Raw genomic sequence first — 14,057 nt, 5'->3', positions numbered from 1 at the left:
CATCTAGGGGTGGCAACGAGTCGAGCTCGACCTCAAGAATTTTTTTTATTATTTATTATTATTATTAGATTAAATCATTAGATCGAATCACCAAACTTTTACATAAATTTATAAGTAATAAAATAGATTGCATAATGTATACTATGTTATAAACTTACCAAAATATAGTATAAAATTTTAATTTATTGCTATAAATATAAACTACTAATTAGCATAGTAGTTATATAATTAGTAAAATATACCAAAAAAAATTCATAGTGAACAATTTAAAAATTGTAGAATAGATAAATTATCTTAAATAATGCAATCGAAATACATAAAAGTATTTTATATTTGAGATTAATATATGTTCACAATCTGCAATAAATTTATATATTTATAAAGGTTAGTATTATATTAATGTAACTATCATCATACATTGTTGAACAATATTGGTTAATCGGGCCATTAAAATTCAGATCAAACAGTTATTCGGTAAAGTTTTAGATTTATTGGATACGGATGTTGAGATATCATAATCGGAACTTAAGAGTAATCACTCAAGACTGTATATCGTTGAATCAAACCATGTGATTTTAAATCATACCATCTGATATGATCTAATGGACACAGTCTTATATATATTTAAATTTGGTATGAATCGCATGCCCGAATTTTAAGATATCATAATTATTGTTTAATTTTTTTTATCTCATTATATATAATAAAATAATAATAAAAAATATTCAACCATCATTATCATTATTATTATCATTATTTTTAGATTAATTCATAGGAATCACTAAAATTTGACATAAATTTATAAGTAATAAAATAGATTGCATAATGCATAGTATGTATCTTGATATAAATATAAAACTCAAAAATTGATGAAAAAATCATAAGCAAATTACATGTCAATTAAAACAAGTATAACACAATACAAATATATATTAAAATATGACATAAAGTTTATATATGTCATATTAAATAATAATTTTAATTATAAAAAATATTATAATTTACTAAGTTGTTGATTAAATTTATTTTTGTATAAAAATTAAATGTATAAATAAAATTACCATAATTTATTATTATCCAATATAGAATATATGAAATCGATTCATAATTATAATATTTAGTCAATTTTGAGTATAAAATTGATAAAGTATTGAATATGAAATTAAACATATAAAAATTTTAAAAATAAAAAAAGCTCGCAAGCGAACAGAGAGGATTGAGCTCGAGCTCGAGCTCAAAATCGAGCCGGCTCGACTCGTCTGCCACCCCTATTTCATCAATATATAAATTGATATATTAAAAACAATGCTTACATTTTTAAAAATTACCCTTACCACCCCTAAATCTGTAATCTTCACAGTATAAGCGTTGTTCCCTAATTAAATCATAACTTTAATTATAATCACTAACTTTCAAAACTGATTTAGTATAATAAACTAGACAAAATAAGCCTTCCAATGGTGTAAGATTTGTATCTTAAATCATAGGAGTTAATTTTATTAAAATCTCTCTTTTTTCATCTACTTGATTTTTCCTTGACAGAATCTCTGTCACAACTTATATATTTCTCAAACAAAATACAATTAATACAAGTGCCATTAATACATAACATATTCGTATTTGTCTCTAGTCTCATTTACAACAATATTCATACCAATTGGATTTATATAAAATTAGTTGTTAAGTTTTATTACAACTTGGTTTATACTACAACAAATTCGAATCTACTATTTTAAAATTATCTCTAAAATCATTTACTCTTCCTAGAATCACCATATTTTCAAATATAATCTTTTATGTGTCTAGTTTCATTTTGAGGAAAATTCATGCAAATTAAACCAATATAACTCAAGTTACAAGATTTTAAACACACTTTATCTGATTTCCGGTAGAAATGGAGCAACATAATGTTTTCTTACGTTTACCCATTAAAACGATGGAATCAACTTCTGATTGAAAACTAAAAAGTTTTAGTAGACATCCTAAGGTTTTCATAGAAGCAAGAATCACTAAATTTGGACCTATCTCAAGATAATCACGATCTACAGAGGCTGATTTGACAGTGTTTTCTGCTGCTTTTCTTCCAACTTAATCGGTTTGCTTTCTTTAAAGTCATCTTATATCTTATTTTTCCATAAAATTCACAAGATACTTAACAAATTCAGCTATGGTGAGATTCTCCAAAGAGATGCTAGAGTGTTCTTGTAGCACCCCCTACTCCCTACCTCTAATTATCACTGTTTCATCCTTTCTTTAATCAAAACTCATTCTATAAGTAATTTTCTTTCAACTCGTAAAATAAATTCTAATGTATCAATATAACATATATATATATATACCACAAAAGATAATAGATACCTCCGAAAGTTTATGTTCACCTTCACTAGATGTTCTCATGTACATAACCTCAAGGAAAATCATACCACAACTTTAAATACAATCCCGATAAAAGACCAGAATATTTAACAACCCAACAATCAAAAACTCTGGCTTCAGATGTCACGGCTGACTCACCTAATAAAGACGACGGTACCGCTCAAAGTCCAATGTGGCTAATCAGTGTGACCTATTCCTTGAAAAGTACGTGGTAAGGAATGAACTGCCTACTCAATAAGTATAGCTAATCAGTTTATATATATACACAGGTAACAATTTCACGTACATGCAGTCACATTGACTAACAGTCATTATCAATAGTAACATCAAATATAAGCAGTAATACCTACTCACAATTATAAATCAATCTATGACACAATATTCGACATTATCGTTTATTAGTTAAGGGCCCCACTTACTCTAATTGATATAAATCAATCAATTGTTTCGCCGGCCATCATCATATCATATACATCACAGGATACCCGTTGTGTGATATCCCCACTCTTTTACTCCAGCTGTGTAGCAATATAGCACAAGACATCACAACAAACATGGTACCCCCACACCACCAGCACAAGACATCACAACAAACATGGTACCCCCACACCACCCCAGTGTGTAGCTAACAGCACAGGATATTCTCTGCTGCCCCGAAATACCCCGGTACCCTACGCGCCATGGTACCTAGCTTAAATCATATATTTTTCATATCTCATTATCAATCATATCATCATCAACCACATTTTCATAAACCATTGACTGTGTTCCCAACTAGGTAAGCATCATCTTCTATTTCAACTCACAATCGTCATTCTATTCTTTATAATAATCACTTTCTCAATAACAACTTCCGATTTGATTTCATCAACAATCAATTATATGATTATCACATAATCATATCCCGCATATCTCTACATTACCATCACATATCACATAGTAACAATTTCACCAATATTATGGTAATGTAACAAATAATCCACAACTAATTATATAAACAATCAATATACGAAAGCCACGCATATAATATAAGCCAAGTCCATGTTCCCATCCAAGAAACCAATATATATAATATATACAATACTACACATTAGGTATATATATATATAAATCCAATTAGCTATACTTAACTTATATCCCAAAATGCTTCGGTTTACGAGGGACTACTCAACCCTCTCCTTTGTCGTCACGTCCTATAATAGAATGTTATACGTATAATCAATATATTTATAGAATATCATAAACTCTAAATAAAATATTATATAATGTTCGTACATTTTCCACCAATCTTTTAATATTCTATTTATATTAAAGTCCAAACCCCTGTTCCATTTTCTTATAAATAACTACATTTTCTAACCTTGTCAAACATATATTTAATTTATCAACTAATTCATAAGAATTCATTTAATCAAACCCCCATATATATTTATAACTATCATTTTTAATAACATTTGTAAATTACATTACCACCGAAACCTCATTTTCCCTCATTAATAACATAATATTTCTAAAATATAACTTCCGAAATATTTCTATAAATTTTCTGTCAATTTATCGTTGCTATACAATTTAATTTAACAATAATACATAGAATTACATATTTGGTTAATCATTCCGATGGAATTGTGTAAATTAGCTATAATAATAATTAAATCTAACAAATCAAATAATTTAATTGCCCAACTATATTATTTTTATAGCAATTGGGATATTTAATTTGACACTAATTTAAATAGCCAAAATTATAAAATACTCCGATTAAATAGTTCATCACTCAATATAATTAACTTTTAATAAATGAACTAATTAAATAATATAATTATATAAATTAATATAAATTAGAGTAATAAAATCCGTACCTCTGTCCTCGGCAATATGTGTGTGCGACAGTGTGTGTGTGGAATATGACGGTGTGTGTGTGAGTTTGTGTAAGAGTGTGTATGTTTTAAAATGAGGAAAAGTGGAAAGAGAGGCCCCACCGGGTCAATCAAAATCGCCCTCATATATATATATATATATATACTACTTATATATATGAAATATTATTATTATTTATATATTTAATTAAATTTTTCTTAAAATACCAATTATATCCTTTTTAATTTTCTTAATTACTATAATTTGCCCCAAATATTATAACGAACTCCAATTTAATCCGTGCAAGTGTTATTATATTCCAAATTCAATCTATAATTTATTTACAAATTAAATTTAAATTTTTAATAATTACCAATTAATCTCCCAATTACGTGAAAAATTTTACGGACGTCACAATTCTTTTACTAAAGGAAGAATATAGACAATTAGGTGTTTTTATACACCTCTCCATCGCCACACTCCTTTCTTTTTTTTTCTTTTTCTTTTTTAATATGGATTATGTTTCTTATTTTTGCTAATAGTTTTCTATATATATATATATATAAGTATCTATGTATATATATGTATGTGTGCAAGTGGTGTACATCTATACGTATGAGTACTATATGTTACAATATATATTGTACTATATGTTACAATATATATTGTACTATATGTTACAATATATATTGATAACAGTGATCTCTTTTGTTGTGTAGTGTGTGTATATATATTATATAATTCTTCTATACCTATATATATTATATTAAGACTTTACTTATTCCCCCTTATTTTTATAATTTACCCTTTTTAACCCCACAATTTCTGTTGTTCAAATTTTTTACTTATCCTTAAGAATTTATCATGTCAAATAAATTTCTATTCAGACACTAAATATATGTACAACATCACACCACTTATCCATATTATTATGCTAATAATTGATAATTATGTTTTAAGATTTGAGTATGTTATAACATTAAAAATGGAGAAGTTATGACATGCATTTGTGGTAATTAATATACTTTAAGTATTAAATGAAGCACTAATTTTTAAATCGGTAATATATTTGTAGAATTTAATGTCGTTTTATAAGGACTTCAAGTTAATAATTATTAGTTAGTTACTTTGCTTCTAAACAAAATAATCTATTTGACGTACAAAAGAACGTACATAAATTTATGATAACTACATAAATATTGCAAAACAAAATAAATACAAAGAACAATAATAAGTATAATTTGATTAGATGATTCTCTTGAATTTTAATAAGTGTCAAATTTATACATAATTTTTATCTCTATTAATAGATTATTAATGAACTAATCAACATATAATGACTATTATAATCTCATTAGTAGATATATTAATAAGAATATAATATGTATGATGAACCGGGAGAATTACGATTTTGATTCCTATACTTAACTACTTATTCAATTTTGATCCACAAACTTTTGAGCTTGACAATATTAATCCTCAAACTGACACTTTTTTTATAATTTTGGTCCCTAGCATTAGATTTTCTGTTAGAATTGATGGAGGCAGCATTGGAGGAAAAAAACCTCCTTTTCCCACCTTGGAGATTGGATGCTTCATGAAATTTGTTGAAAACATCAATTGCCCCCATTTTTTGTTCAAGTTTAAAAGTTTACTTGAGAGATAATTGGGGAAAAAAAGTTCCAATTCTCAAAACTACTCAGAAGCCTAGTCTCCATTTTTCTGATATTGTGGATTTAAGCTTTCGTTTTTAACATCATGGACTCCTTGCAATCTGAGTAGAAAAATTCATGCATGCCCGGATCATGATTATGAGGGAGGGCCTAACGTGCACATCACATGACATTTGGTCCCATTTTTTTTTTCTATCATTTTTGCCTCACGTGCACATCACATGATATTTCTCTGGCAATGCTAATATCAAATCTAATGGTAAGGAAAAACTGTTAAAATAGTGTCAATTTGAGAACTAATATTGTCAAACCCGAAAATTTGGGGACCAAAACCGAATAAGTGGTTACTATGGGGACCAAAATCATAATTGTCCTTATATGAACCATTTAAACATTTAAAAGGGGTCCTGCGGCCACGCCGATCACAGGGTAAGCAATGGACGGGTCTAAAATTTCAAGAGAGGGCAACATGAGGTTTCAGCCACGTTAGGGTAGCGTAGCCACAGGAAGGGTTGGGATTCTAGGGGGTCAGGGTCGTAGGGCATGCGACGGGGAAAGGGAGAGATTTCAGGGGGCAGGTATGCGAGAACAAGGTTTCGAGGGTCTCGAGTTGCACGATCATGATGGAGATTTGGATTTCAGGGACTGGGTAATGTTGGGGTTTAGGAGTTCAAGGGGTAGGGATGGCGAGACAGCTATGCGTTTTTTAAAGGGTTAAGGTGGCAGGGCTATAGGTCGGGTTGTGATTGAGCGGGATGTTGGTGTAGATTTTATAATTTTTTCAAAATTACTTTTATTTCATATAATTTCTATATTATACATATAATATATATATATATATAAATTATCTAGAACGTATATCTTTCAAAAAAGTAAAATCTAATGGATAAGACCAGTGGGTGTTTTTGGGGAGGAGCCAACTTCTGGCGACTTCCCCTCATTAAAAGCTTTGTCCTGCAGTAGCTGGTTAAACATGTTGACTGCCAAATATTTAAAAAAAAAAAAAAAGCATAGGAGCATGTTGCATACACTAAACAAAAAAGTGCAGGAGCAAATCTAAACAGGCAAAGCAAACGAAAATTGTACCAACAACCGTATCCAGGACAACCTATTTAGTACTCAAACCTATAACGAAAAAGAAGGGCTAGATGAACTAGTACGCTGGAATCATATTAAAAGATATTGAAAGTGCAGAATGGTTACAAACTAAATAACTAGGGAGGTCCAGGACAGTAGAGACCCATGTGGTGGGAAGCACCAGGGAGTAGGACAGGTGATGAAATGGCGCTTCCATTCGTTGATGGTGGTGTCAGACCGAAGGAATTGAGCATCCCCCTAAAAGTGAAATGAAACAAGCCCAAACTTACCTTCTTCAGCATGAATACAGAATGAAATTAGGCAGCCGATGGGGTCTCCTGCAAATCCCTAACCAGGATATAAAAGCTAGCTATTATGCTATAGGATTTAGGCACCAACTGACTCAAAGAGATCTTGAATAAGACGGATACCTTAGCGAAGAAGGAAGGAACTATAAACCATAACCCGATTTCTAACTAGGCCACGTAAAAACTGGTGAAACCCTCAGTTGGTGAAAGATGCGTTCAACGGAAGCAGAGACCTGAATCATGAGCTCATCAGGTCTCCCAAACCTAAACCTGGTCTCACTTATGTCTTCCTCCTTCATACAGGAATGAAAGACCCTATTCGACTTTGTGCCTAAGACAACTGTCCTATCTTTCGTCCTCTTCTCTCTGGCTCCTTCTTAGTGGCCTTATGTTGGAATAGGTGACCAAAAGCCAAATAGATTGGCGATTTTGTGAACTACTCAAGCAATCTTTATTTAAACACTATTGTCCCAACGAATATGGTATGATTTGTATTTGGCGCATGTGTATCTTGTGCTTACTAAATTACGTTAAGCAATGCTTTAATGTCACAACAGATGCCCACAGACCACTTAATAACCCATGTAGTTAGGCTGAATTAGACGGCGGTTACAAAACCAACTTCTGAGGGTTGGCTGAAATGTTCCAAGTTGAGGACCTCGAGACTAGGTATCGAGAGTTCTTACTAAGACTTGCACTAAGTATTACATTCATTGGATAAGTGCCACATTTCATTGACGATAGACGTTGGACGTCTATGCAATTTCAGTGGGTTAGTTAACAAGGTGGTCAACTAACTGAACTGACTCGTAGCGATCATCATATGAAAACTTTGGAGGCTTGGTCGGTATGACTTGAGTCCCCGGCTTTGATAGTACCGGAGTAGTCCTCAGACTTGAGGAATCACGGAAGTCATGTGCATACAATGACTGTATCTTGGATCTGTGCAGAGGTGATGTTGTCACAAACATGATCATCATAAGCCTTGTCCAGTGCAGTCGGAGTATGTAGCGAGAACGGTGAGTTCCAAGAAGAGGATCCATCCCCTGTTAGTATGTGATAGAAGTATCCCCTATGCACTTGGAGATGCGTTCACGCTTTATGAATCTGTGGCCACAATTTTTGATCGAATAGGAAAAGGCGGTTCCTATGTTGAGAAACTTGGTGTAACGCGATCTCAAGTATTAAGTATAGATGCCTAGTCTAGGATGGAAACTGAGACCTAATTCTATGCCCTAAACTAAGGTCGGGAGACGATAGATGGAAGGATCGTACCCGTAGGGACTTGAGAGCCCAAATGTTTACACGGTATTAGTCTTTAGTGCCATGGACCGTTGCTAGACAGCCACCCATGGTGACGGATTTTCTTGATTAAAGGTTAATCAAGAATTACTAAATTAAATTGAATTTAATTAATAATAGTATTAGACACTAACCCAAGTCTAGCTGAAATGTGAACCTAAAGAGTCACACACAAATCACCGGAAATGAACAAGGAACTAATTTAGAATTAATTGCACAAGTAATTGAATTACTTACAAAGAGAAATCCATTGGATGAAATAAGATCCAAGAATAAAATAATGGAATTTTTTATATTGGGCTAGTCCTTATAATTTAATAAGTTGGATCTTATTAAAAAATAAGAATAATTTGGGCTTATGTATTTAATTAGATTAAATACAAGTTGGGCTCAATCAAATAGATATTTATTAAATTAGATTTAAATAAAAAATCATTAGGCTTGTATTTTTAAGGAAAAAATCGGCCAAGCCCTATTGTATTTTTGAAAAATGCAATTCTAGCCATTTTGGGGATCTCTTTATTTAGAATAAAGAGAAATATGCCTTCTAGATAATAGAATGTATTTGAAAATATTCTTAATTATCAAATAAGGTATATATATATATATGAAATATAATTATTTGGAAAATAATTATAATCATTATTACACAACAAAAAAAATCCCCTCCCTCTTCCTCTTGCACTCGACCGCCCTCTCTCTCTCTTGCACAAGGTGCAATTTTTCTTCTCTCCTTCTCTTCTAGCAAAGAGGACGTAGAGATTTCAACTCTGGTGTGGTGTGGACGAATTAAAGGGTTGCTACATTGGAGCCTAAAGTGAAGGACATTTCAAGCGATCGATTTTTATGTTTTTACATCAGCCCCATGTTAGTTTTTTATTTTAGTATATTGAACGCCTGGGAACTCCAAGGGTACGCCCCTTGGATTGTTTTAACTTCTGCATTTAATCTTTCATTATCACGCATTTTTATTTATCGCTTTCTCTAGCGCGTTCCGGGGCCGTACCACGCGATCCCTACACTCTCTCATATTACTCACCTCTTCCTCACCCTTACTCGATGGAAGCCAAAGTGAGAGGTGGCAAGCTTATCCTCATCCTCCCCAGACAGAGTAGCCAAATCAATCGAAAAAAATCATGTACGGCCCACTAATCTACACCTCCCTCCGGCGTGATTAACTAAAAGGGAAGAGAAGAAAAGAACTTACCTAGAAAGGAGAAGGTAGAAAACAATAAGGTTAATAAGAGAGAGCTTGAGATCTGGAGGACGCTTGCTAAACATTTTGAAAAGGGTTAGAATACCCTACTTTCAGACAAAAAATAAAAGAGAAGAGAAAATAGAAGATAAACCTTGATGTGAGAAAGGTGTGAAGATACTGAGAAAGAAAGTGCCTTATATATGCCACCTTTTGTCAACAATCCTATCAGCTGAAGACTCGATGTCTAGTGTCACAGTCCCCCAATCAGGAAATACGTGGACTCCTAGGATGGCAATGACTATTCTCATTCCTTATCTCTAATAATCATTAATGCTTACCCCTATTTTTTGCAAATACAATTTGAATTTGAAAAGAAATTTTTTTGGGAACTATCCCTCTCAGATAAATAGTGGAATCTAGCTTGTTTCCTTTGGCTAACACTGCAGGACCTGCCCTGTTGTCAGCATGAGTAGAGAAGACTTCTTTATTTCCAGGCTACCTTCCTACTCCAACCTTCAAGATCTGAGAACTTGCATAATGCCTTCTAAAACCCTCCATCTAAGCCCACAAGCAAGTTGAACTAGACTAGCTGGCTTACCAGCAGGGAGGTAAAGCCCACAAGCTTACTCCCTATTTTACTAAATACCTGACTCAAGAAAAAAACTCATTCTAGTTGGACACATCATCATATAACCAGATGGACACGTCATATAGCTTGCAATACATTAAGACACGTCATCCTAAAATATCCCCAAGTGGTTCTTAATAGATGGATGGCAAATGAGCTGGGAATACATGAATAACAAATTCCTGAATTTTTAAGTAGACCTGGCAGGACTCAATCAATAGGTGTATCTTAGTCAATTCAAGTCCAAATCGTGCATGGATCTTTTGATTTGTTAGTTCATTCATAGAGCTTTCAAATGGTATATGACTCTCAACAACTAATTCCCATAATTTGGTCTGTACAAGCCTATAAATAGAGAATTTGTGCAGTCCTTTAGTAACATCAACTCTCACTCTCCAGCTTTTACCCATTCTCTCAACTTTCTCTCATTTTCAGGCTACTCTGAGCTTATATTTGGCACTCCATCTGAATATATACTAGTTTATCATCATTTTATACCATTATTCTTACTTTGGTCGAAGTTCCCTTTCATCCTTTTTCAATAAAATTGTTACTTGCTTAAACATCAGAGTGCTAACCTTTGTTTGGTAGGGTTAGTACATGTTGATCTTAGGATTTCTCTAAAGATCCTTCAATCATTGTGGTGCAGCTAAAATTTGGTACGCATAGAAAAATACTAAATGATCCTAAATGGGATCATATCACACATCAATCGGGCTATTCATGCACTTGCACACCAACTAATTTATGCTAATCAAAGGGTAAATACCCCTTTGAGAACAGTGGTGTGCCCCTAGTTTCAAAAGCTCGCCTCAAACAATAGTTTGTTGCTTTGTCCACACAAAGTACCAACTTGTGTCTCTTTGAGCCTTGCTTGAAACTCAAGATAATGGAACTAGAAAAACACTTCAATGAAGTAGAAAGTATTCTATAAGTTTCTCAAAAAAGAAGTTTGAATCAATTTCAAGTTCTTGATAAGGATGGAAAGAGATACAACTCTTTGGAAGTAGAAAGATACAAGAGCGTGATGGTAAGAAATGTAGATACACACACCTAGCAAGCACACACAAATGGCGAACCACTCATGAGGAAGCAAGCACTCATCAAGGACCTTTAATGCATCGTAGGTCCTCAAGAGTCCCTTGAGGTTTTACCACAATTTGAATTAATACACACTTTATTTTGGATTATTAATTAATTGATCCGATCAATTAATTTCAATCCCAAATCAATTATTTATTTTATTCTTGGACCTAAGGTTAATTATTAATTAGTCCACTTAATTAATACTTTGGACTTTTTATCATACAAAGACCTCAATTGAATAATCTAATTATTCATATGATTAATTTAAACTCCTTTAAATTAATCATCTCTTTCTTTGGAAATTGTTCCTTAATTAATGCCCATCAAAATTAATTATTTTTCCTTAGTATCGTTAACATTTTGTTGACCCTTATAGGTCCACATTCATCTAGACTTGGGTTTGTATCATGTATATAATTTATTCCGAACTCTAACTTGATCTAGGTTTTTGAATCATATCCAATTAATCACTCTTGGTGAACACATTAATCGAGGAGTATCTGTTAAACATAGGTGGCCATCTAACTACGTTTCATTGCACTAGAGAATCAATGTAAACCATTAACTAAATGTATCATACTGAAACAATTATTCCATAAAGCTATCTCTTGATCAAAGTATAGGGCACATAATTCTCAAATACTTGACTTTGATAACTATGTAGCCGCTCTTGATTGTATTTCTCATTAATCAACATGCAAAACCATTTTCCGATTTGATCAACAATTATCCCCATAGACTTCTGGAGACTAACATTGTCTAGAGTACATTGAAAATTACCATCATCTCATGGTGGGTGATGGATTACTTTTCAAAATATACCAACCTCCATGCATGTTCTGACTGTACTGGTGTAAGGCTTTTGGCAAGTATGCAATTTTTCAGTCACATCAGCCAGGACCAAGATACTGTCTCCCCATACACAAGGCTATTATGGCTCCTGAAGTTAGAGGACTAATTTTCATACTATCGGATCTAAGGAGTTTTAGTCATACAAATCATACCAGACGGGCTTCAATATGACAATTCTGTGAGCCAATTCAGTGAACTTGACAACTCACTAGTTAAGCACCCACTAAAGTGTATAGACGTCACACATCCATCGTCGATAAAATGCAATACTCATCACATGCATCACTTAGTGCAAATCTCTACAAAAATCCTAAATGACCATTCTTGAGGGTTATTGACTTAGAATGATTCAGACTAAACCCTTAGAAGTTAGTTTCATACTTGCCATCAAATGTGTGATCCAACTTAATTGGTTGAACTAGTACGTGGACTTTGTCTGTGAAATACAGTAATAACATATAATAAAATAAAATAAAGATGGCCAAAGAAAAACTATATTCATGATATTTAATATTCCATCGAATAAGCTTATTAACAAGAGATTACAAAACAACCAACTAATTAATTTTTGATCACCTACACTAACACAAAGTTGCTAATAAAGTCATAATTAATAGAATAAGATTTATATATTATTTTAAGTATGGGGAATGCTAACTATTTATTGGCAATGAAATTTAATTATAATGGCAAATAATTTGTTATTGTTTTTATTTACACAATTTTAATATTTTCATTCTTGACCTAAAAACTTTAATACACTAGAATTTTGGGATACTTTTAATTCCTAAATTAACTTAAAAAATTTATTTATATTTTGTAGTTTTTATGAGTTTATAATAATTTTATGTATTAATTTTTATTATGACATAATTATAACATCACTGGTTCGTCCAAGGTTCACCTAATAGTTGAACCAGTGACCCTTAACCCAATTAGTTCAAATTTTAAAACATTGCTTTTAGCAACCACATATACATGTAGCCATATCAACCAAGATCAAGATATAATCGTCTCATACACAAGGTTACTGTAGCTTCTCAAGTCAAAAGACTAGTTAAAGAACCAATACAGCCTAGGAGCTCTAGTCATACTGATCATGCCTCATAGGCTCTCATATAACAACTCATGCATGTTAGTTCGATGAACTTCACAACCCCTTGTCAAATACCTACCAAAGTGCATAGACATCATACGTATGTTGTCGATAAAACAAGACATTTATCGTATGAATACATAGTGCAAGTCTCTATAGAATCCTTAAAATGCCATTTATTGAGGATTCTCAACTTAGAACATTTTATATCAACCCTAAAAACGCTAAGTCGTCCTCGATCATGAGAAAACAACCGCAACTCCCAAGTCCAACAATTTTTGTCGTTTTCATAATGATTACAGACATACTACCAAAGAATATCGGCACCTAAAAAATGAGATCGAGAGGCTTATCCAAAACAGGTATCTCCTAGAGTATGTCTCTTAGGAAAAGGCCCGGGGAACAGGACCATACATCAAGCAAGAAACAAACAAGGGGAAGGAAACAAAGATCTCTGCTCCGGAATCTTTACCAAATGAACAACATAGAAATGCCTTTGAAGGAAAGTCTGAAGCTAACGACCCTCTTAGAAAGTGAGTCATACGATGATTGTAGGAGGACCAAATGGAGGCGACTCCCACCATGCTAGAAAGGCACAGGT

The sequence above is a fragment of the Sesamum indicum genome, linkage group LG16 (assembly GCF_000512975.1).
Source record: "Sesamum indicum cultivar Zhongzhi No. 13 linkage group LG16, S_indicum_v1.0, whole genome shotgun sequence".
NCBI classification, from domain to species: Eukaryota; Viridiplantae; Streptophyta; class Magnoliopsida; order Lamiales; family Pedaliaceae; genus Sesamum; species Sesamum indicum.
This window is presented reverse-complemented; position numbering follows the sequence as displayed.